The 24793-nt window shown below is 44.2% G+C and overlaps 10 non-coding genes and 2 pseudogenes across 10 annotated transcripts; all 12 read right to left on the bottom strand.

Moving 5' to 3' along the window:
- Positions 1–4902: 4902 nt before the first annotated feature.
- LOC141184035 (U2 spliceosomal RNA) lies at positions 4903–5093 on the bottom strand. Its single transcript, XR_012258832.1, has one exon. It is a non-coding gene; the product is annotated as a U2 spliceosomal RNA (small nuclear RNA).
- Positions 5094–6208: 1115 nt separating this feature from the next.
- LOC141183245 (U2 spliceosomal RNA) lies at positions 6209–6399 on the bottom strand. Its single transcript, XR_012258241.1, has one exon. It is a non-coding gene; the product is annotated as a U2 spliceosomal RNA (small nuclear RNA).
- A 1115-nt stretch (positions 6400–7514) lies between these two features.
- On the bottom strand, positions 7515–7705 carry LOC141184034 (U2 spliceosomal RNA). Its single transcript, XR_012258831.1, has one exon. It is a non-coding gene; the product is annotated as a U2 spliceosomal RNA (small nuclear RNA).
- Positions 7706–8820: 1115 nt separating this feature from the next.
- LOC141184033 (U2 spliceosomal RNA) lies at positions 8821–9011 on the bottom strand. Its single transcript, XR_012258830.1, has one exon. It is a non-coding gene; the product is annotated as a U2 spliceosomal RNA (small nuclear RNA).
- Positions 9012–10126: 1115 nt separating this feature from the next.
- On the bottom strand, positions 10127–10299 carry LOC141183368 (U2 spliceosomal RNA; annotated as a pseudogene).
- Positions 10300–17124: 6825 nt separating this feature from the next.
- Positions 17125–17315, bottom strand: LOC141184032 (U2 spliceosomal RNA). The gene has a single exon (XR_012258829.1). It is a non-coding gene; the product is annotated as a U2 spliceosomal RNA (small nuclear RNA).
- A 1114-nt stretch (positions 17316–18429) lies between these two features.
- On the bottom strand, positions 18430–18620 carry LOC141183599 (U2 spliceosomal RNA). The gene has a single exon (XR_012258436.1). It is a non-coding gene; the product is annotated as a U2 spliceosomal RNA (small nuclear RNA).
- Positions 18621–19734: 1114 nt separating this feature from the next.
- Positions 19735–19917, bottom strand: LOC141183294 (U2 spliceosomal RNA). The gene has a single exon (XR_012258285.1). It is a non-coding gene; the product is annotated as a U2 spliceosomal RNA (small nuclear RNA).
- Positions 19918–20706: 789 nt separating this feature from the next.
- Positions 20707–20798, bottom strand: LOC141183569 (U2 spliceosomal RNA; annotated as a pseudogene).
- Positions 20799–21906: 1108 nt separating this feature from the next.
- On the bottom strand, positions 21907–22097 carry LOC141184031 (U2 spliceosomal RNA). The gene has a single exon (XR_012258828.1). It is a non-coding gene; the product is annotated as a U2 spliceosomal RNA (small nuclear RNA).
- A 1115-nt stretch (positions 22098–23212) lies between these two features.
- On the bottom strand, positions 23213–23403 carry LOC141184030 (U2 spliceosomal RNA). Its single transcript, XR_012258827.1, has one exon. It is a non-coding gene; the product is annotated as a U2 spliceosomal RNA (small nuclear RNA).
- A 1108-nt stretch (positions 23404–24511) lies between these two features.
- On the bottom strand, positions 24512–24702 carry LOC141184028 (U2 spliceosomal RNA). The gene has a single exon (XR_012258825.1). It is a non-coding gene; the product is annotated as a U2 spliceosomal RNA (small nuclear RNA).
- Between the last annotated feature and the right edge of the window lie 91 nt (positions 24703–24793).

The following is a 24793-nucleotide window of genomic DNA, read 5'->3' as shown; positions in this document are numbered from 1 at the left end:
TCTTCTAGAATCTTCAGGCTGCTTTTCCCTTTCAGTTCCTTCTCAAAGATGACACCAAGAACCTCAATTTCCTCCCTACTCTCCACTCCTGCCACGTTAACCTCAACCTGCCTCCCAAAGTTACAAAGCTGGCACTTTCCCCAATTCACCGCCATACCAGCCACACAACAAAAAATCCTTACGTGCAAATTCACTCTATTGAGATCCGCCTGTGAACCACAAGTAAAAACAATATCATCCATATAACTTAAAGACTTGACTGGACCCCCGGATCCCCCAGGAATAAAAACACCAGCCACACACTTGTCAACTTGCACACTTTTTAAAAGGGCCTCCACCACACAGATAAAAAGAATTGGTGACAGGGGACAACCCTGCCTAACTCCCGATAAAATATTAAAACTGGAACTCACATGCCCATTAACTAAAATCTGGCTACTGACCCCACAATAAAAACTCTTAATGACCATCAATAATTTATCCGGAACACCAAGGTGACTTAAAGCAGAGAACAAAAATCTATGTGATATTTTATCAAAGGCTTTCTCCAGGTCCACCGACTGTAACAAAAGAGCATTCTTATTCAAATTAGCCTGATAAATTAAGTCTCTTAGAAGCAGCAAATTATCTGAAATTTTCCTACCAGGCACTGCACATGCCTGATACTCCCCCACCATATCACCTATCACATCTGCCAGTCTACCAGCCACAATTTTAGAAATAATTTTGTAATCACTGTTTAACAATGTTATGGGCCTCCAATTTTTAATATCCCTCATGTCCCCTTTCTTATGAATCAGCGTAACAATCCCCCTACGCATAGAAACCGATAAAATCCCATGAGTAAAACCATATTGCACCACCCGGGAAAACTCCACACCTATAATATCCCAAAATCTAACATAAAATTCAGCAGGAAGACCATCACAGCCTGGCGTCTTGCCTTTCGCCAAGCCATCCACTGCCCGTCTAATTTCATCTTTCCCAACCTCCTCACTTAAAAACCCAATTTTCTCCTCAGGAATATTATTAGTTAATACTTTGCAATAATCATTAATTTCCGCATCACTGGCTCTACTATCGTTAGAGAAGAGTGTTTCATAAAAGGAAAGAATACTGCCAATCATCTCATCCCCAGATACCTCCCCTGCAGGAGAAAAAACAGACTTAAAAACCCCTTTAGGTTTAAAACATTTTTTAAAAAAGTATCTCGAACATTGCTCATTTTCCTCCATGTGCTTTATTTTTGCCTTAAACATAATAGTCTTCCCTTTTTCAATAAGTATCTTCTTCAGTTCGTCCTTCAAATCTGCAATCTCTTTATCCACCTCCATCCCCGCTCTCTTAAACTTATGGAGTACTTCCAATTTTGAAATAACAGCAGCATCATGATCCCTTTTGGCTTTCGCTCTCCTAAAACACACCCCTTTAAAATAACATGCAAATTTCTCCTTAGCCCAGTCCCACCACTCTAGCAAATCTTTAAAAAGGTGCTGTTCAGACACACAAGACAAAAACACTTTATTAAAACCAACCTTAACACTCTCCTCTTCCAGCAGGCTTACGTTCAGCTTCCAGAGTCCCTTTCCAAAAGCCAGGGACTCAGCTATACACAGATCTACCACTATCATCTTGTGGTCAGAAAAAGTCGTCATCACGTGGTTGCACTTGGCCACCTTAATCCCTTCAGACATAAAAACATAGTCAATTCGGGAAACACTACGTCCACTATCTGATATGTATGTGAACTTATCACTTGGCCCAACCATCAGACCAGCATCCGTGTAGCGTAAATCCTGCACAATCTGATTTAAAATATTAGACGTAACATCAGTCCTACCTTCCGTAGAGCTCTTACGATCTTTTGCGGATCTGACACAATTAAAATCTCCAGCCACTATAGTGAAGTCTCTGCCTGGTAAAAACAACTTTAGAGACTCCAAAAACCCAACTCTTGCTTGTTTATCAGCAGGGGCATAAACATTAAAAACCCGTACCCGCTGACCTAAAAAATCCACTAATAAAAACAAACATCTCCCAGGTATGATTACTTTAAACTCTAAAACCTTTAGACTGGAATTACACAGTAAAATGCCCACCCCTTCATTCCTGTTTTCTGAGCATGGGGACCAAAAAGATTGCCCCTTATTCCACTCACTCTCATGCGGGGCAGATTTAATTACACATTCCTGCAGACAGACAATATCTGCATTCACACTCTCAATGTACTCCAGTATCCCTGCTCTCCTACAAGCAGAACCAATCCCTCGTACATTCAGAGAAGCAACACACAACGCCATCATAACAACAGGAAAAAATCTCCACCATACCCGATCCATCATGAACCAGGAGAAAACCCACTCCTGCCACCCACTTTTCTACGTATATCAGGCGACTCAGAACTCGAGTCCCTGTTAGAATAACCTGGTCTTAGGGAGACTGGATCTTCCTGCCCCCCAGACCAACACCCCTCCACCTTACTTCTTTTAATCACGGAGGCATAACTCTCCTCCTTGCCATCATCTTCCTCCTCATTTTCACTCCAATCACTGTTAACCCTATCACGCTGCTGAGGGGTTATAGTTCCATCCGAATCAGAATCCTCCTCCTCCAAAACCTCCATTTCCTCACCCCCATCTCTTCCCAAAACAGGATTCACTGACTCCGCCATATTAGACAAATCCATCCCATCACCCGGGCCATGCACATCAGCTACTTTGTTTATTACTTCCAGCCCCTCCCTCAAACCAACTTTCTTCTGGCTCCGCCCCTTTTCCTCCATCTTGGGCACCGCATGGTCTCTTCCCCTACCACCATCTTGTTTTTGGCTTTCCCCCTCTGAGTCTGAGCCTTCGCCCTCCTCCCCACTTTCCTGCCGAGTCTTCTTCTGCCTCTCTTCAGCGTCCACCTGTGACCTAGGAATCTGAGCCCACAATCTACATTTCCTTGCAAGGTGATCTGCATGTCCACACAAATCACACACCTTATTCATTGGGCAACCACTTGCAACATGCCCAGATTTCCCACAACCTCTACAAACATCACCTTGCACTGGACAATCTTTCTGAACATGTCCAAACTCATGACACTTCCTACAATATTCCATCTGTCCATTATAAAAACAAAATCCCCTTTCTCCTCCGATAGAAAACTGTGCAGGAATGCTCTTGGCACCCCCAATAGCTCTATCATCCGGTCTCAGTTTTACAACATATCTCCTCTTGCCATTTAGATAATTGTATTTGTTCTTCATTCTTCCCAAAAATTTAACCTCACTACAATACCGAGCTAAAAAATTGGAAACAGTCTCATCCGGAACTTTAGGGTTATACATGTGCACAACCACATACTTATATGTCTGCTGGAACAGAGGTTCCAGTGCAATAAACTCTAGGCATTTCAATTCCTTTTCTTCCTTCATTCGTACCAACTCCATGTAGACTCTCTGGCAAATACTCAAAGAAACAAAAGTGATATCATAAATTCCTTGTTTCTGAAAATCCTGCAGTGCCAATACATCCGTTACCTTCAAGCCATTAATGTTCTTCAAGACATCAACGCAAACTTGGTCCAAACCGATTTCTCCTTCATGACCTGCAGCCACCTTCAGACGGACCGAGTCCTCTAATCCACGTGTTTTCTCCACCATTTTTACAGCAGATAAACACAATCGCCGCTCAATCGCACACTAGGGCCCCACAAGGGGGAACCCCAGTCACAACTGCCCTCCAAACAACACCAGCAGCAGAAAACCACCACTGATCTTGCCAAAAGGCCGAGAAGCGATAACCAGAATTGGTTTCAAACTACGGAGCCACCCAAGGATCCTGAAAAGTCCATTTGTGGAGATGAGCTCCTGGACTCCCGTTAAGAAGACATGTTGTCAACCTCTAGATCCCTTACATGCCTGCACTTTTCGGCTTGCTGCTGCTGCAATCCACGCGTTTTAGATCTGCATAACTCCACCTCTTTAAACACAGCACCTTCACCCCCTGCTGTTCCCACCTGCCTCAACACCGTTGGAAGGGAGGAGAACCAATTAAGGCGGGGGGTGGGGTGGAACGAGCAGCTGTCTACCCTTAGCAGGAGGGCTCCTGATTACATACCTCTCCTGCTGCTGCTGCTGCTGGCTGTCCAGCAGCAGACTGAAGGTGGCTGCTGCTGTGCACAGGTATATAAAGGCTCAGAGCCTATTATGACACGCGCAGCCAGCGTTCCATTGCCACATTCCATCTACTGCAGGCAGGATACCTGGCTGGCTGAATGTCGCTGAGAAGCTCACAGAGACCGCCATAAGCAACAGTTTAACAGAATGCCACAGACTAATCAACCAAACTTTTTGGGTTGGGTTCTCTTTTATAGTCTGCAGGCATTAAATGAAAGAAGTCAGTGTTCCAGCAGAAGGAGACAACGTTTCAGAAAAGGCATTGTAGCAAACCAAAAAAGAAATTTTAAGCGCAGCAGAGTAACCAGCGCATATACCTGTTAGCTCAGGTGAGTTTAAAAGGCTGCTGTTGATAACAAGGGCATTTGCTAAATAGATGGTGTGTGTGCAACAATATACTGAAAGGTCAATTATATTGTGCAGCTTATCTCACCACCTGTAGTTATTTAGGTGAAAGCTCCAAAATGCTTGCCTAATATGTCTGTTTATCCAAAAGGAAGTAAAAAGGGAGAGCTAGAAAGATAGCATTGCATCACATTACATGGCAATGCAATGCACAGTTGCTGAAGTTGAACCAAAATGAGCTTGTAATCTGGCTTCTGCAACTTTGAACATGAAAAATCCAATGAGGAGAAGAAAAGCAAAGCCAAAGAGTCCATCCCAAAATCCGACAAACAAGCAAAATGAACAAAAAACATTGAATTCAATTCTTTCTGATTTTAGAAACTGCATTAAAGAAGGGGTGCACCGGTCCTGGAGATACTGCAATACCAGGTCAATGCGTGGAGTGGACAGAGCAAGCTCTTTTTCCATCTCCCTGTTCTAAAAATCCATTTAATATATGGTCCCCAGATAGGGGACGTATCAGATATTAAACTGATAAGAACAGATACTACACTTGATCTTAGCCAAAAGGCCGAGAAGCGATAACCAGAATTGGTTTCAAACTACGGAGCCACCCAAGGATCCTGAAAAGTCCATTTGTGGAGATGAGCTCCTGGACTCCCGTTAAGAAGACATGTTGTCAACCTCTAGATCCCTTACATGCCTGCACTTTTCGGCTTGCTGCTGCTGCAATCCACGCGTTTTAGATCTGCATAACTCCACCTCTTTAAACACAGCACCTTCACCCCCTGCTGTTCCCACCCGCCTCAACACCGTTGGAAGGGAGGAGAACCAATTAAGGCGGGGGGTGGGGTGGAACGAGCAGCTGTCTACCCTTAGCAGGAGGGCTCCTGATTACATACCTCTCCTGCTGCTGCTGCTGCTGGCTGTCCAGCAGCAGACTGAAGGTGGCTGCTGCTGTGCACAGGTATATAAAGGCTCAGAGCCTATTATGACACGCGCAGCCAGCGTTCCATTGCCACATTCCATCTACTGCAGGCAGGATACCTGGCTGGCTGAATGTCGCTGAGAAGCTCACAGAGACCGCCATAAGCAACAGTTTAACAGAATGCCACAGACTAATCAACCAAACTTTTTGGGTTGGGTTCTCTTTTATAGTCTGCAGGCATTAAATGAAAGAAGTCAGTGTTCCAGCAGAAGGAGACAACGTTTCAGAAAAGGCATTGTAGCAAACCAAAAAAGAAATTTTAAGCGCAGCAGAGTAACCAGCGCACATACCTGTTAGCTCAGGTGAGTTTAAAAGGCTGCTGTTGATAACAAGGGCATTTGCTAAATAGATGGTGTGTGTGCAACAATATACTGAAAGGTCAATTATATTGTGCAGCTTATCTCACCACCTGTAGTTATTTAGGTGAAAGCTCCAAAATGCTTGCCTAATATGTCTGTTTATCCAAAAGGAAGTAAAAAGGGAGAGCTAGAAAGATAGCATTGCATCACATTACATGGCAATGCAATGCACAGTTGCTGAAGTTGAACCAAAATGAGCTTGTAATCTGGCTTCTGCAACTTTGAACATGAAAAATCCAATGAGGAGAAGAAAAGCAAAGCCAAAGAGTCCATCCCAAAATCCGACAAACAAGCAAAATGAACAAAAAACATTGAATTCAATTCTTTCTGATTTTAGAAACTGCATTAAAGAAGGGGTGCACCGGTCCTGGAGATACTGCAATACCAGGTCAATGCGTGGAGTGGACAGAGCAAGCTCTTTTTCCATCTCACTGTTCTAAAAATCCATTTAATATATGGTCCCCAGATAGGGGACGTATCAGATATTAAACTGATAAGAACAGATACTACACTTGATCTTAGCCAAAAGGCCGAGAAGCGATAACCAGAATTGGTTTCAAACTACGGAGCCACCCAAGGATCCTGAAAAGTCCATTTGTGGAGATGAGCTCCTGGACTCCCGTTAAGAAGACATGTTGTCAACCTCTAGATCCCTTACATGCCTGCACTTTTCGGCTTGCTGCTGCTGCAATCCACGCGTTTTAGATCTGCATAACTCCACCTCTTTAAACACAGCACCTTCACCCCCTGCTGTTCCCACCCGCCTCAACACCGTTGGAAGGGAGGAGAACCAATTAAGGCGGGGGGTGGGGTGGAACGAGCAGCTGTCTACCCTTAGCAGGAGGGCTCCTGATTACATACCTCTCCTGCTGCTGCTGCTGCTGGCTGTCCAGCAGCAGACTGAAGGTGGCTGCTGCTGTGCACAGGTATATAAAGGCTCAGAGCCTATTATGACACGCGCAGCCAGCGTTCCATTGCCACATTCCATCTACTGCAGGCAGGATACCTGGCTGGCTGAATGTCGCTGAGAAGCTCACAGAGACCGCCATAAGCAACAGTTTAACAGAATGCCACAGACTAATCAACCAAACTTTTTGGGTTGGGTTCTCTTTTATAGTCTGCAGGCATTAAATGAAAGAAGTCAGTGTTCCAGCAGAAGGAGACAACGTTTCAGAAAAGGCATTGTAGCAAACCAAAAAAGAAATTTTAAGCGCAGCAGAGTAACCAGCGCACATACCTGTTAGCTCAGGTGAGTTTAAAAGGCTGCTGTTGATAACAAGGGCATTTGCTAAATAGATGGTGTGTGTGCAACAATATACTGAAAGGTCAATTATATTGTGCAGCTTATCTCACCACCTGTAGTTATTTAGGTGAAAGCTCCAAAATGCTTGCCTAATATGTCTGTTTATCCAAAAGGAAGTAAAAAGGGAGAGCTAGAAAGATAGCATTGCATCACATTACATGGCAATGCAATGCACAGTTGCTGAAGTTGAACCAAAATGAGCTTGTAATCTGGCTTCTGCAACTTTGAACATGAAAAATCCAATGAGGAGAAGAAAAGCAAAGCCAAAGAGTCCATCCCAAAATCCGACAAACAAGCAAAATGAACAAAAAACATTGAATTCAATTCTTTCTGATTTTAGAAACTGCATTAAAGAAGGGGTGCACCGGTCCTGGAGATACTGCAATACCAGGTCAATGCGTGGAGTGGACAGAGCAAGCTCTTTTTCCATCTCCCTGTTCTAAAAATCCATTTAATATATGGTCCCCAGATAGGGGACGTATCAGATATTAAACTGATAAGAACAGATACTACACTTGATCTTAGCCAAAAGGCCGAGAAGCGATAACCAGAATTGGTTTCAAACTACGGAGCCACCCAAGGATCCTGAAAAGTCCATTTGTGGAGATGAGCTCCTGGACTCCCGTTAAGAAGACATGTTGTCAACCTCTAGATCCCTTACATGCCTGCACTTTTCGGCTTGCTGCTGCTGCAATCCACGCGTTTTAGATCTGCATAACTCCACCTCTTTAAACACAGCACCTTCACCCCCTGCTGTTCCCACCCGCCTCAACACCGTTGGAAGGGAGGAGAACCAATTAAGGCGGGGGGTGGGGTGGAACGAGCAGCTGTCTACCCTTAGCAGGAGGGCTCCTGATTACATACCTCTCCTGCTGCTGCTGCTGCTGGCTGTCCAGCAGCAGACTGAAGGTGGCTGCTGCTGTGCACAGGTATATAAAGGCTCAGAGCCTATTATGACACGCGCAGCCAGCGTTCCATTGCCACATTCCATCTACTGCAGGCAGGATACCTGGCTGGCTGAATGTCGCTGAGAAGCTCACAGAGACCGCCATAAGCAACAGTTTAACAGAATGCCACAGACTAATCAACCAAACTTTTTGGGTTGGGTTCTCTTTTATAGTCTGCAGGCATTAAATGAAAGAAGTCAGTGTTCCAGCAGAAGGAGACAACGTTTCAGAAAAGGCATTGTAGCAAACCAAAAAAGAAATTTTAAGCGCAGCAGAGTAACCAGCGCACATACCTGTTAGCTCAGGTGAGTTTAAAAGGCTGCTGTTGATAACAAGGGCATTTGCTAAATAGATGGTGTGTGTGCAACAATATACTGAAAGGTCAATTATATTGTGCAGCTTATCTCACCACCTGTAGTTATTTAGGTGAAAGCTCCAAAATGCTTGCCTAATATGTCTGTTTATCCAAAAGGAAGTAAAAAGGGAGAGCTAGAAAGATAGCATTGCATCACATTACATGGCAATGCAATGCACAGTTGCTGAAGTTGAACCAAAATGACCTTGTAATCTGGCTTCTGCAACTTTGAACATGAAAAATCCAATGAGGAGAAGAAAAGCAAAGCCAAAGAGTCCATCCCAAAATCCGACAAACAAGCAAAATGAACAAAAAACATTGAATTCAATTCTTTCTGATTTTAGAAACTGCATTAAAGAAGGGGTGCACCGGTCCTGGAGATACTGCAATACCAGGTCAATGCGTGGAGTGGACAGAGCAAGCTCTTTTTCCATCTCCCTGTTCTAAAAATCCATTTAATATATGGTCCCCAGATAGGGGACGTATCAGATATTAAACTGATAAGAACAGATACTACACTTGATCTTAGCCAAAAGGCCGAGAAGCGATAACCAGAATTGGTTTCAAACTACGGAGCCACCCAAGGATCCTGAAAAGTCCATTTGTGGATATGAGCTCCTGGACTCCCGTTAAGAAGACATGTTGTCAACCTCTAGATCCCTTACATGCCTGCACTTTTCGGCTTGCTGCTGCTGCAATCCACGCGTTTTAGATCTGCATAACTCCACCTCTTTAAACACAGCACCTTCACCCCCTGCTGTTCCCACCCGCCTCAACACCGTTGGAAGGGAGGAGAACCAATTAAGGCGGGGGGTGGGGTGGAACGAGCAGCTGTCTACCCTTAGCAGGAGGGCTCCTGATTACATACCTCTCCTGCTGCTGCTGCTGCTGGCTTTCCAGCAGCAGACTGAAGGTGGCTGCTGCTGTGCACAGGTATATAAAGGCTCAGAGCCTATTATGACACGCGCAGCCAGCGTTCCATTGCCACATTCCATCTACTGCAGGCAGGATACCTGGCTGGCTGAATGTCGCTGAGAAGCTCACAGAGACCGCCATAAGCAACAGTTTAACAGAATGCCACAGACTAATCAACCAAACTTTTTGGGTTGGGTTCTCTTTTATAGTCTGCAGGCATTAAATGAAAGAAGTCAGTGTTCCAGCAGAAGGAGACAACGTTTCAGAAAAGGCATTGTAGCAAACCAAAAAAGAAATTTTAAGCGCAGCAGAGTAACCAGCGCACATACCTGTTAGCTCAGGTGAGTTTAAAAGGCTGCTGTTGATAACAAGGGCATTTGCTAAATAGATGGTGTGTGTGCAACAATATACTGAAAGGTCAATTATATTGTGCAGCTTATCTCACCACCTGTAGTTATTTAGGTGAAAGCTCCAAAATGCTTGCCTAATATGTCTGTTTATCCAAAAGGAAGTAAAAAGGGAGAGCTAGAAAGATAGCATTGCATCACATTACATGGCAATGCAATGCACAGTTGCTGAAGTTGAACCAAAATGAGCTTGTAATCTGGCTTCTGCAACTTTGAACATGAAAAATCCAATGAGGAGAAGAAAAGCAAAGCCAAAGAGTCCATCCCAAAATCCGACAAACAAGCAAAATGAACAAAAAACATTGAATTCAATTCTTTCTGATTTTAGAAACTGCATTAAAGAAGGGGTGCACCGGTCCTGGAGATACTGCAATACCAGGTCAATGCGTGGAGTGGACAGAGCAAGCTCTTTTTCCATCTCCCTGTTCTAAAAATCCATTTAATATATGGTCCCCAGATAGGGGACGTATCAGATATTAAACTGATAAGAACAGATCCGTTTTCAAACAAGCTTTATTTAAATCAGACATACATCATAAATTACAAACAAATCACAAAGACTTGAATAAAATATGACATAAAACAAATACAAGGTCAGATTTAAAAAGCGCATAAAAGCATAAAAAGCATAAAACACAGTTTTGCATATAATTTGCATAAATAAATACATATGTCAAATGCAAACACCATAGCTTTTTAACTTTATCTTTTTACAATCAGGTAGTATGAAAACTTTTCACAAAGAACATATCCGATACAATATTTGAAACAAATCACAAATACTGGAATAAAATATGACATAAAACTAATACAGAGTCAGAATTAAAATGCACTTAAAAGCATAAAAAGCATAAAACACAGTTTTGCATATAATTTACATAAATAAATACATATTCCAAATTTGCAAACACCATAGCTTTTTTGCTTCATTGATTCCCATCTTTTTACAATCTCTCAGGTAGTATGTAAACATTTCACAAAGAGCAAGCCCAATACAATCTTTGACAGGAATAAATTCACGTTTAAACAATAATATATTGCGCACTTTCCATAAAGCTTCTTTTAAACAGTTTATTATAAGCCATGCGACTCGTGCTTGTTTCATGGTTGGGCATTTAATTATCCCATATATTATAATGTCACAATTAAGGGTTTGTATACCACATATCCATTTTAGGAGGGTGCCCACCGTCTGCCATAGCTCTTGTGCGTAGGGGCAATCCCACAGTAAATGAAACACTGACTCGTTTGGGGCGCATCTTTCTCTGGGACATCTAGCACTAGCCACCAGCCCCCTATGATGCTGAAAAGCTCTCGTAGGGAGACATTGGTGAACAACCTGCCAAGCTAAATCCTTTTGTGAGTTGCTAAGTGCAGGACAGGCCACGTTGTTCCACACCAGGCGGCACCTGGAGATGGAAAAATTAGACACATCCTCCATCTCCTCATGTCCCTTACAAATAACTGTTAACTTACGTTGATCAAATAAAAGCTGACGATCAACTTGGGTCAGATCATATTCTGAAATGACCTTCTCCAAGATCTTGTAATGCTTAGGGGGAGATAAGAGAAAAGGACAATTAACAGTCATACTGAAGTTCAACTTTCGGAAAAGAAACCCAGTTGTATATCTAAGAAAACAAGAGAAAGCCCCAACATTATTCAAGCTTTTGCAACAAAATACAAAAAACTTGATAAATAAAAACAATTTTAAATCAGGGAACCCTTTACCCCCATTTTTCTTGCTTTTACATACCACCTCCCTCCTCAATTTCTCCATTTTGGATCCCCACAGAAAATAAAACATGGGCTTCATAAGTCTTTTAAGATACAGAGAATTAGGGGGAAAAACCATAGCGGCATACAAAATTATAGGAAGCAAAACCATTTTAATTACAAGAATCTTGCCCTCCATTGTTAGTTTTCGAGTTTGCCATAAAGAGATCTTCTGATTTAATTTATTCAAAACCAAATCCCAGTTTTCAATACCATCATTAGCAGGATTAAACAAGACACCCAGGATCTTGATTCCTACTGTTTGTGTGGGAACCCTAGGCGGATCTGACTCCCATTGACCCATAATCATACAGTCACATTTATTTATATTCAACTTAAACCCAGACCCAGCACTAAAAATTTCAGTAATTAGAATTGCTCTGTTAATAGATGCTGAGCTAGTGCCATATACAGATATGTCATCCATATATCCAATGGCTTTAACTTGTTGTCCACCCCCACCCGGAATAAAAATGCCCCTAACCACCTTGTCCCGACGCAGCAGGCACAACAGTGGCTCAATGGAGCAGACAAATAAAAGTGGGGACATGGGGCAACCTTGTTTAACACCGGAAAGAAGCTCCACCTCTCTAGTTAAAAAACCATTGACTAAAATCCGGGCAGATGACTGTTTGTATAAAAGCGCAATTTTCTGAATAAAAGAATCAGGGAACCCCATCTTTCCCATAACTTTAAAAAGATAAAAGTGGGAGACCCTATCAAACGCTTTCATAAAATCCAAAGATAAAATAGCTAGTGGCTGTTTTCTATCTTTTTGAAACCAGATAAGATCACGAATTAGGTTTAGATGCTCCCAGATTGATCTCCAGGGGACACCACACACCTGATCTGGATGAATTACATTTTTAATAACTGCTTTAAGACGACCAGCAACAACTTTAGCTAAAATCTTGTAGTCTGTATTTAATAGTGAAATAGGCCTCCAATTCTCCAACTTTGATTTATCACCTTTCTTAAAAATTAATGTAATCATACTTTTACGCCATGAATATGGTAATAAATCAGCCTTAGAGGCTTCACAAACTACTTGTATAAAATCCTCCTTAATTAGATCCCAAAAGCAAAGATAAAATTCAATAGGAAGGCCATCTGATCCAGGAGCCTTACCTTTATTAAAACTCTTAAGGGTCTCTTCAATTTCACTGGGTAAAAGTTCTTTAGCTAAAAAAATCTGGTCATCTTTATTTAAAAACTGGGATAAAACATTAAGATTCTCTGTAAAAGCAGGTTCATCAACATTTTTAATACTAAAAAGATCTCTATAAAAATTAGCAGTATGCTCTAAAATGCCCTCAGTGGAAGATTGTCCTTCTAGCTCAGTAATCACTTGTTTTTTGTCACTCATTTTTTTAAAGAAAAACCTTGAGCAGGTCTCACCCTCTTCCAAATATTTCACACGGGTATTAAATATAATTTCTTTACCCTTTTGTTCCAGGAATTTTTGGATTTCTGTCTGGATCTTGGCAATCTCATCATCCACACCAGGTACTCCCCACCCCTTAAGCTTAAGGAGAGTTTGCATCCTGACATTAAAATCTTTAAAACATTTCCTTTTTTCACGTGCCTTCCTTTTACCAATTTTAATAAAAAATTCTTTAATACGGGTTTTAACACACTCCCACCACCCCAACATACTCTGATTTGGGTGTTTCCGTCTTCTCCAACTCTCATACTTTGCATAAAACTCCGCCCTTACCAGTTCGTCTTCTAATAAGAGCACATTCAATTTCCACATACCTTTTCCAACTTTTGCTTCCTGTGGAGTTTGCAATACATTGTATAGTAATACATGATCAGAAAAAATATTTTCTATTAGACCAGCATTCCTAGGTTTAAAAACATCAGAAGAGGAAAAAATAAAATCAATACGAGATGACATCCCTCTACCCCTCCATGTATGCCCAGGGTCAGTAGGGTAGGACTTTCTCCAAGCATCTAATAATTTGAGGTCCGTTGTCAAATGTTTTAACAGACTGGATGTTTTGTCTGTTCTTCCATTAGTATCACCTCCACTCCTCCCCTCCCCCAACATGACACAGTTAAAATCCCCTCCCACTATCACAGGGGACAGACCTGATAAAAACAAAGGGATGACATTAAAAAGGGAAGCACGCTCATTTTTCTCTGGGGATGCATAAACATTAATAAGACGACAGGTAAAACCATTTAAAATAACATGAGTTGATAAGGCACGACCTGGAACTATTTCAGTGATGGATAAAACATTAACATTTTGACATTTGAATAAAATCCCAACCCCGGCAGCTTTATTTTCATTGGACCCTGACCAAATAGAGGGTCCTGCTGACCAGTCCATTTTTAAGTTGGGGTATGACAAATCGTGATCAATACCGCATTCTTGCAGGAAAAAAATGTCAAAGTTCAGAGTCATTAACCAAGCAAACAAAGCAGCCCGTCTAACAGGGCTCTTTAGGCTTCTCACATTTAGTGAGGCAACACGGATTTCTGCCATGTTAGGTGTTTTTTATTGATTCATTATACTCTGAATCTGAATCAATAATTTGTGACAGAGAAGGTGAAGGAAGGGATGACACAGTTCGTAAACTGTCCGTTTCATCTGAGTCCGTGAAATCCTCAATTAAGTTAGTCCCCTCTGGGCTGAGAATTTTTGCAGCACTAGATAGAAAGACTTTACGGGACATCTGAGGCAGGTTATGCTCCTCCTGCGCCTCTTCACGACTTCTCTTACCACTGGCGCTGAGATCCATCCGATCCTCCGAATCCACTCGATCCTCACCAGGCACTGCAGCAGGTGGAATACCCGCAGACCCTCCAGGAGCACCAAGGGACATCATCTCCGGAGCAGGATGACCATCAGGACCAGCAACAGGTTCACCAACCACTGCACGACCTCTATCATCCAGGCAGGCAACAGGACATCCATCAGGAATGGTTCCAGGACATCCATCTGGACTGGCATCAGGACATCCATCTGGACTGGCATCAGGGCATCCATCTGGGTTGGCATCAGGACATCCATCTGGATTGGCATCAGGGCATCCGTCTGGATTGGCATCAGGGCATCCATCTGGATTGGCATCAGGGCATCCGTCTGGACTGGCATCAGGGCAGACATCTGGTCCAACATCTGTGCTGGCATCAGCAGGGGTATCTGGATGGACATCTGGATTGGTACCAACAGCTCCAGATTTTCGCCTCTTTTTTGGTTCCCTCTCATTTCCGCTCTGAGAAGGTGCCATCTCCCCACCAGGTGAAACCTGGACCCCTGCAGGAGTAGGCAAAGGCGTGACCTCGGCTACAGAGGCCGGGTTTTTCCGCAAAGGTACCGACAGAGCATCGACTGAGTCAGACTGTTTTTGACCTTTAGTAATGTCCACAAAGCTTTTTCTGGGGTCACCCGGGCTGACCCTGCTGGCATCAGCAGGAACTCCTGCGGAACTAGCCGCAGGCGCCCGAGAGCCACCACGAGACCTTGTCCGCATCGGACAATTACTGAACAGGTGAGTAGACATTCCGCACCCACTGCAGGTCTTACTGTTCTTACAGTCCTTTGAGGCATGACCCCATTGTCCACAGTTGTGGCACTGACTCATCCGCTCGTTCTTACAATCGCTCTGTATGTGACCAAGGTCACCACACCTACGACACCTGAATGGTTGTCCATCATAGAAGAGGTAGCCATGGTCTCTTCCCAGCACCACTGTGGAGGGGGGGTGCATAAGGCCTTCTACACCCCCAGGGTCAAGTCTGAAGCGTACCATAAAGCGTCGTTTCCCATTCCAGAAACCACTCCGACCTTTGACGTTCCCCGTAAATCTGACAGATGTACAATATCTGCTCAGAAAAAGCTCAATATCATCTGTGGACACATGGGGGTTAAACATGTATACCACAAGGGGAACGTCAACTCCGCCATAGAGACCCGTAAAAATCACTCCGTCCAACAGCTTGCTGTTACGGTGGCCCTTAACGCATTCGTAAAAGTGCTGGCAGGCAACCTTGGTCGAGAACGTGAGAATATATGTACTCTGCCCCTTCTCCTGCAGGCAGTAAACATCATGATCTTTCACGTTCAACAGATCTCTCAAAATCTGTACATAGAACTCACGGGGGTTGTCATATCCGACGTGGTTTGCTGGAACCTCGATACGCACCGAGTTCCTGATCTGGCCGGAGCCAGTGGAAAATTGAAATGAACAAGGCATCTCACCAAAGTGGCAAAGGCTTACCGTCACCACGGGCTCGGCCTTTCGCCTGGGGATCGCAACTTGTTGCCCGGGGACTAAGCCAGCTCCCTAATAGCAGCAGGGGGGTGAAGTCCCACCAAAAGGTGAGACGATCCCCCCAGGCCAAGGAGCCGGGTACCCCGGGCACCTCTCAGCCAAGACCAAGGCAGCAACCGTTAGATCATTGCACCTGATCTCAGCCAAAAGGCCGAGAAGCGATAACCAGAATTGGTTTCAAACTACGGAGCCACCCAAGGATCCTGAAAAGTCCATTTGTGGAGATGAGCTCCTGGACTCCCGTTAAGAAGACATGTTGTCAACCTCTAGATCCCTTACATGCCTGCACTTTTCGGCTTGCTGCTGCTGCAATCCACGCGTTTTAGATCTGCATAACTCCACCTCTTTAAACACAGCACCTTCACCCCCTGCTGTTCCCACCCGCCTCAACACCGTTGGAAGGGAGGAGAACCAATTAAGGCGGGGGGTGGGGTGGAACGAGCAGCTGTCTACCCTTAGCAGGAGGGCTCCTGATTACATACCTCTCCTGCTGCTGCTGCTGCTGGCTGTCCAGCAGCAGACTGAAGGTGGCTGCTGCTGTGCACAGATATATAAAGGCTCAGAGCCTATTATGACACGCGCAGCCAGCGTTCCATTGCCACATTCCATCTACTGCAGGCAGGATACCTGGCTGGCTGAATGTCGCTGAGAAGCTCACAGAGACCGCCATAAGCAACAGTTTAACAGAATGCCACAGACTAATCAACCAAACTTTTTGGGTTGGGTTCTCTTTTATAGTCTGCAGGCATTAAATGAAAGAAGTCAGTGTTCCAGCAGAAGGAGACAACGTTTCAGAAAAGGCATTGTAGCAAACCAAAAAAGAAATTTTAAGCGCAGCAGAGTAACCAGCGCACATACCTGTTAGCTCAGGTGAGTTTAAAAGGCTGCTGTTGATAACAAGGGCATTTGCTAAATAGATGGTGTGTGTGCAACAATATACTGAAAGGTCAATTATATTGTGCAGCTTATCTCACCACCTGTAGTTATTTAGGTGAAAGCTCCAAAATGCTTGCCTAATATGTCTGTTTATCCAAAAGGAAGTAAAAAGGGAGAGCTAGAAAGATAGCATTGCATCACATTACATGGCAATGCAATGCACAGTTGCTGAAGTTGAACCAAAATGAGCTTGTAATCTGGCTTCTGCAACTTTGAACATGAAAAATCCAATGAGGAGAAGAAAAGCAAAGCCAAAGAGTCCATCCCAAAATCCGACAAACAAGCAAAATGAACAAAAAACATTGAATTCAATTCTTTCTGATTTTAGAAACTGCATTAAAGAAGGGGTGCACCGGTCCTGGAGATACTGCAATACCAGGTCAATGCGTGGAGTGGACAGAGCAAGCTCTTTTTCCATCTCCCTGTTCTAAAAATCCATTTAATATATGGTCCCCAGATAGGGGACGTATCAGATATTAAACTGATAAGAACAGATACTACACTTGATCTTAGCCAAAAGGCCGAGAAGCGATAACCAGAATTGGTTTCAAACTACGGAGCCACCCAAGGATCCTGAAAAGTCCATTTGTGGAGATGAGCTCCTGGACTCCCGTTAAGAAGACATGTTATCAACCTCTAGATCCCTTACATGCCTGCACTTTTCGGCTTGCTGCTGCTGCAATCCACGCGTTTTAGATCTGCATAACTCCACCTCTTTAAACACAGCACCTTCACCCCCTGCTGTTCCCACCCGCCTCAACACCGTTGGAAGGGAGGAGAACCAATTAAGGCGGGGGGTGGGGTGGAACGAGCAGCTGTCTACCCTTAGCAGGAGGGCTCCTGATTACATACCTCTCCTGCTGCTGCTGCTGCTGGCTGTCCAGCAGCAGACTGAAGGTGGCTGCTGCTGTGCACAGGTATATAAAGGCTCAGAGCCTATTATGACACGCGCAGCAGCGTTCCATTGCCACATTCCATCTACTGCAGGCAGGATTCCTGGCTGGCTGAATGTCGCTGAGAAGCTCACAGAGACCGCCATAAGCAACAGTTTAACAGAATGCCACAGACTAATCAACCAAACTTTTTGGGTTGGGTTCTCTTTTATAGTCTGCAGGCATTAAATGAAAGAAGTCAGTGTTCCAGCAGAAGGAGACAACGTTTCAGAAAAGGCATTGTAGCAAACCAAAAAAGAAATTTTAAGCGCAGCAGAGTAACCAGCGCACATACCTGTTAGCTCAGGTGAGTTTAAAAGGCTGCTGTTGATAACAAGGGCATTTGCTAAATAGATGGTGTGTGTGCAACAATATACTGAAAGGTCAATTATATTGTGCAGCTTATCTCACCACCTGTAGTTATTTAGGTGAAAGCTCCAAAATGCTTGCCTAATATGTCTGTTTATCCAAAAGGAAGTAAAAAGGGAGAGCTAGAAAGATAGCATTGCATCACATTACATGGCAATGCAATGCACAGTTGCTGAAGTTGAACCAAAATGAGCTTGTAATCTGGCTTCTGCAACTTTGAACATGAAAAATCCAATGAGGAGAAGAAAAGCAAAGCCAAAGAGTCCATCTCAAAATCCGACAAACAAGCAAAATGAACAAAAAACATTGAATTCAATTCTTTCTGATTTTAGAAACTGCATTAAAGAAGGGGTGCACCGGTCCTGGAGATACTGCAATACCAGGTCAATGCGTGGAGTGGACAGAGCAAGCTCTTTTTCCATCTCCCTGTTCTAAAAATCCATTTAATATATAGTCCCCAGATAGGGGACGTATCAGATATTAAACTGATAAGAACAGATACTACACTTGATCTTAGCCAAAAGGCCGAGAAGCGATAACCAGAATTGGTTTCAAACTACGGAGCCACCCAAGGATCCTGAAAAGTCCATTTGTGGAGATGAGCTCCTGGACTCCCGTTAAGAAGACATGTTGTCAACCTCTAGATCCCTTACATGCCTGCACTTTTCGGCTTGCTGCTGCTGCAATCCACGCGTTTTAGATCTGCATAACTCCACCTCTTTAAACACAGCACCTTCACCCCCTGCTGTTCCCACCCGCCTCAACACCGTTGGAAGGGAGGAGAACCAATTAAGGCGGGGGGTGGGGTGGAACGAGCAGCTGTCTACCCTTAGCAGGAGGGCTCCTGATTACATACCTCTCCTGCTGCTGCTGCTGCTGGCTGTCCAGCAGCAGACTGAAGGTGGCTGCTGCTGTGCACAGGTATATAAAGGCTCAGAGCCTATTATGACACGCGCAGCAGCGTTCCATTGCCACATTCCATCTACTGCAGGCAGGATACCTGGCTGGCTGAATGTCGCTGAGAAGCTCACAGAGACCGCCATAAGCAACAGTTTAACAGAATGCCACAGACTAATCAACCAAACTTTTTGGGTTGGGTTCTCTTTTATAGTCTGCAGGCATTAAATGAAAGAAGTCAGTGTTCCAGCAGAAGGAGACAACGTTTCAGAAAAGGCATTGTAGCAAACCAAAAAAGAAATTTTAAGCGCAGCAGAGTAACCAGCGCACATACCTGTTAGCTCAGGTGAGTTTAAAAGGCTGCTGTTGATAACAAGGGCATTTGCTAAATAGATGGTGTGTGTGCAACAATATACTGAAAGGTCAATTATATTGTGCAGCTTATCTCACCACCTGTAGTTATTTAGGTGAAAGCTCCAAAATGCTTGCCTAATATGTCTGTTTATCCAAAAGGAAGTAAAAAGGGAGAGCTAGAAAGATAGCATTGCATCACATTACATGGCAATGCAATGCACAGTTGCTGAAGTTGAACCAAAATGAGCTTGTAATCTGGCTTCTGCAACTTTGAACATGAAAAATCCAATGAGGAGAAGAAAAGCAAAGCCAAAGAGTCCATCCCAAAATCCGACAAACAAGCAAAATGAACAAAAAACATTGAATTCAATTCTTTCTGATTTTAGAAACTGCATTAAAGAAGGGGTGCACCGGTCCTGGAGATACTGCAATACCAGGTCAATGCGTGGAGTGGACAGAGCAAGCTCTTTTTCCATCTCCCTGTTCTAAAAATCCATTTAATATATGGTCCCCAGATAGGGGACGTATCAGATATTAAACTGATAAGAACAGATTTTTTTTTTTATCGAAAGCCCGAATTCGTGTACAAAACCCGAGTGCGCTTAAAAAAGTGACAAGTGCCACAAAAAAAGTGCACTAGGATGCTGGTCTTCTTGAAACCCTCTCCAAAAGGAGAAGGGTCCCCCAAACCATTCCCCGTCCCTCCGAGCCAGAAGGCCACAGTGAGGAACAGGGACAAATAGCCACCTCCAGCCGGAGCCAGAGGCGACCCAATCTTACCCCCAGCACCTGCCCGAGTTCTCACCCGAGCAAGGCACTGGGAGCCAAAGACTGTGCTCCCCTCCCGGAAGAGGGGAGCCAACAACGCTCTCCTCCCGAAAGAGGAGAGCCAGGGGGGTTCAGGGGGGAGCGGAACCTGATGGCCACACACTCCCCCCCTAGACCTGCCAAGAGAGGAACCCGTAAGGGAACCGCATCCCGACAAAATCCTAGTAGGACGTGACACACGTGAATAAGTGGACACACAGTGACAAAGAAATTAAATAAATAGTGAAGGTTTCACAGTATAATACTGCCCGGACCTTCGACCGGGAATTGAAAAATTCCCCATCCTAAGGCCAGAAGGCCCGGAATAAGGGTGTGTGCGAAGAAAGAAAATTTAAAGTGCTTGTGCAAATGTGCCATAAACTCAAGTGGGGTTCCCAATCCCAGTGAGTTAAGGCACCCCAGGGTCACCACTCCTGGGGCACTTCACACTTCGGGCTTTCGATCTTCCCCGGCCCAATGGCGTCGATCCTGGGGGGCCATGCTTTCCAACAGATGACTATATTAGCCACCTGGCGTACTAACAAGCGCCTAAACCCCAGTGTGCATAATGTATCAATCTACTAGGGCGGCCAACATCCAAAACCGCCTTTTCGAAAGATACTACACTTGATCTTAGCCAAAAGGCCGAGAAGCGATAACCAGAATTGGTTTCAAACTACGGAGCCACCCAAGGATCCTGAAAAGTCCATTTGTGGAGATGAGCTCCTGGACTCCCGTTAAGAAGACATGTTGTCAACCTCTAGATCCCTTACATGCCTGCACTTTTCGGCTTGCTGCTGCTGCAATCCACGCGTTTTAGATCTGCATAACTCCACCTCTTTAAACACAGCACCTTCACCCCCTGCTGTTCCCACCCGCCTCAACACCGTTGGAAGGGAGGAGAACCAATTAAGGCGGGGGGTGGGGTGGAACGAGCAGCTGTCTACCCTTAGCAGGAGGGCTCCTGATTACATACCTCTCCTGCTGCTGCTGGCTGTCCAGCAGGAGACTGAAGGTGGCTGCTGCTGTGCACAGGTATATAAAGGCTCAGAGCCTATTATGACACGCGCAGCAGCGTTCCATTGCCACATTCCATCTACTGCAGGCAGGATACCTGGCTGGCTGAATGTCGCTGAGAAGCTCACAGAGACCGCCATAAGCAACAGTTTAACAGAATGCCACAGACTAATCAACCAAACTTTTTGGGTTGGGTTCTCTTTTATAGTCTGCAGGCATTAAATGAAAGAAGTCAGTGTTCCAGCAGAAGGAGACAACGTTTCAGAAAAGGCATTGTAGCAAACCAAAAAAGAAATTTTAAGCGCAGCAGAGTAACCAGCGCACATACCTGTTAGCTCAGGTGAGTTTAAAAGGCTGCTGTTGATAACAAGGGCATTTGCTAAATAGATGGTGTGTGTGCAACAATATACTGAAAGGTCAATTATATTGTGCAGCTTATCTCACCACCTGTAGTTATTTAGGTGAAAGCTCCAAAATGCTTGCCTAATATGTCTGTTTATCCAAAAGGAAGTAAAAAGGGAGAGCTAGAAAGATAGCATTGCATCACATTACATGGCAATGCAATGCACAGTTGCTGAAGTTGAACCAAAATGAGCTTGTAATCTGGCTTCTGCAACTTTGAACATGAAAAATCCAATGAGGAGAAGAAAAGCAAAGCCAAAGAGTCCATCCCAAAATCCGACAAACAAGCAAAATGAACAAAAAACATTGAATTCAATTCTTTCTGATTTTAGAAACTGCATTAAAGAAGGGGTGCACCGGTCCTGGAGATACTGCAATACCAGGTCAATGCGTGGAGTGGACAGAGCAAGCTCTTTTTCCATCTCCCTGTTCTAAAAATCCATTTAATATATGGTCCCCAGATAGGGGACGTATCAGATATTAAACTGATAAGAACAGATACTACACTTGATCTTAGCCAAAAGGCCGAGAAGCGATAACCAGAATTGGTTTCAAACTACGGAGCCACCCAAGGATCCTGAAAAGTCCATTTGTGGAGATGAGCTCCTGGACTCCCGTTAAGAAGACATGTTGTCAACCTCTAGATCCCTTACATGCCTGCACTTTTCGGCTTGCTGCTGCTGCAATCCACGCGTTTTAGATCTGCATAACTCCACCTCTTTAAACACAGCACCTTCACCCCCTGCTGTTCCCACCCGCCTCAACACCGTTGGAAGGGAGGAGAACCAATTAAGGCGGGGGGTGGGGTGGAACGAGCAGCTGTCTACCCTTAGCAGGAGGGCTCCTGATTACATACCTCTCCTGCTGCTGCTGCTGCTGGCTGTCCAGCAGCAGACTGAAGGTGGCTGCTGCTGTGCACAGGTATATAAAGGCTCAGAGCCTATTATGACACGCGCAGCCAGCGTTCCATTGCCACATTCCATCTACTGCAGGCAGGATACCTGGCTGGCTGAATGTCGCTGAGAAGCTCACAGAGACCGCCATAAGCAACAGTTTAACAGAATGCCACAGACTAATCAACCAAACTTTTTGGGTTGGGTTCTCTTTTATAGTCTGTAGGCATTAAATGAAAGAAGTCAGTGTTCCAGCAGAAGGAGACAACGTTTCAGAAAAGGCATTGTAGCAAAACAAAAAAAAAATTTTAAGCGCAGCAGAGTAACCAGCGCACATACCTGTTAGCTCAGGTGAGTTTAAAAGGCTGCTGTTGATAACAAGGGCATTTGCTAAATAGATGGTGTGTGTGCAACAATATACTGAAAGGTCAATTATATTGTGCAGCTTATCTCACCACCTGTAGTTATTTAGGTGAAAGCTCCAAAATGCTTGCCTAATATGTCTGTTTATCCAAAAGGAAGTAAAAAGGGAGAGCTAGAAAGATACCATTGCATCACATTACATGGCAATGCAATGCACAGTTGCTGAAGTTGAACCAAAATGAGCTTGTAATCTGGCTTCTGCAACTTTGAACATGAAAAATCCAATGAGGAGAAGAAAAGCAAAACCAAAGAGTCCATCCCAAAATCCGACAAACAAGCAAAATGAACAAAAAACATTGAATTCAATTCTTTCTGATTTTAGAAACTGCATTAAAGAAGGGGTGCACCGGTCCTGGAGATACTGCAATACCAGGTCAATGCGTGGAGTGGACAGAGCAAGCTCTTTTTCCATCTCCCTGTTCTAAAAATCCATTTAATATATGGTCCCCAGATAGGGGACGTATCAGATATTAAACTGATAAGAACAGATACTACACTTGATCTTAGCCAAAAGGCCGAGAAGCGATAACCAGAATTGGTTTCAAACTACGGAGCCACCCAAGGATCCTGAAAAGTCCATTTGTGGAGATGAGCTCCTGGACTCCCGTTAAGAAGACATGTTGTCAACCTCTAGATCCCTTACATGCCTGCACTTTTCGGCTTGCTGCTGCTGCAATCCACGCGTTTTAGATCTGCATAACTCCACCTCTTTAAACACAGCACCTTCACCCCCTGCTGTTCCCACCCGCCTCAACACCGTTGGAAGGGAGGAGAACCAATTAAGGCGCGGGGTGGGGTGGAACGAGCAGCTGTCTACCCTTAGCAGGAGGGCTCCTGATTACATACCTCTCCTGCTGCTGCTGGCTGTCCAGCAGCAGACTGAAGGTGGCTGCTGCTGTGCACAGGTATATAAAGGCTCAGAGCCTATTATGACACGCGCAGCAGCGTTCCATTGCCACATTCCATCTACTGCAGGCAGGATACCTGGCTGGCTGAATGTCGCTGAGAAGCTCACAGAGACCGCCATAAGCAACAGTTTAACAGAATGCCACAGACTAATCAACCAAACTTTTTGGGTTGGGTTCTCTTTTATAGTCTGCAGGCATTAAATGAAAGAAGTCAGTGTTCCAGCAGAAGGAGACAACGTTTCAGAAAAGGCATTGTAGCAAACCAAAAAAGAAATTTTAAGCGCAGCAGAGTAACCAGCGCACATACCTGTTAGCTCAGGTGAGTTTAAAAGGCTGCTGTTGATAACAAGGGCATTTGCTAAATAGATGGTGTGTGTGCAACAATATACTGAAAGGTCAATTATATTGTGCAGCTTATCTCACCACCTGTAGTTATTTAGGTGAAAGCTCCAAAATGCTTGCCTAATATGTCTGTTTATCCAAAAGGAAGTAAAAAGGGAGAGCTAGAAAGATAGCATTGCATCACATTACATGGCAATGCAATGCACAGTTGCTGAAGTTGAACCAAAATGAGCTTGTAATCTGGCTTCTGCAACTTTGAACATGAAAAATCCAATGAGGAGAAGAAAAGCAAAGCCAAAGAGTCCATCCCAAAATCCAACAAACAAGCAAAATGAACAAAAAACATTGAATTCAATTCTTTCTGATTTTAGAAACTGCATTAAAGAAGGGGTGCACCGGTCCTGGAGATACTGCAATACCAGGTCAATGCGTGGAGTGGACAGAGCAAGCTCTTTTTCCATCTCCCTGTTCTAAAAATCCATTTAATATATGGTCCCCAGATAGGGGACGTATCAGATATTAAACTGATAAGAACAGATACTACACTTGATCTTAGCCAAAAGGCCGAGAAGCGATAACCAGAATTGGTTTCAAACTACGGAGCCACCCAAGGATCCTGAAAAGTCCATTTGTGGAGATGAGCTCCTGGACTCCCGTTAAGAAGACA

Source organism: Phyllobates terribilis, unplaced genomic scaffold (genome assembly GCF_046119375.1).
Source record: "Phyllobates terribilis strain yellow unplaced genomic scaffold, ASM4611937v1 Scaffold_38__1_contigs__length_12584779, whole genome shotgun sequence".
NCBI classification, from domain to species: Eukaryota; Metazoa; Chordata; class Amphibia; order Anura; family Dendrobatidae; genus Phyllobates; species Phyllobates terribilis.
The sequence above is the reverse complement of the archived record's forward strand: the minus strand, read 5'-3'. Positions and strand labels throughout refer to the sequence as shown.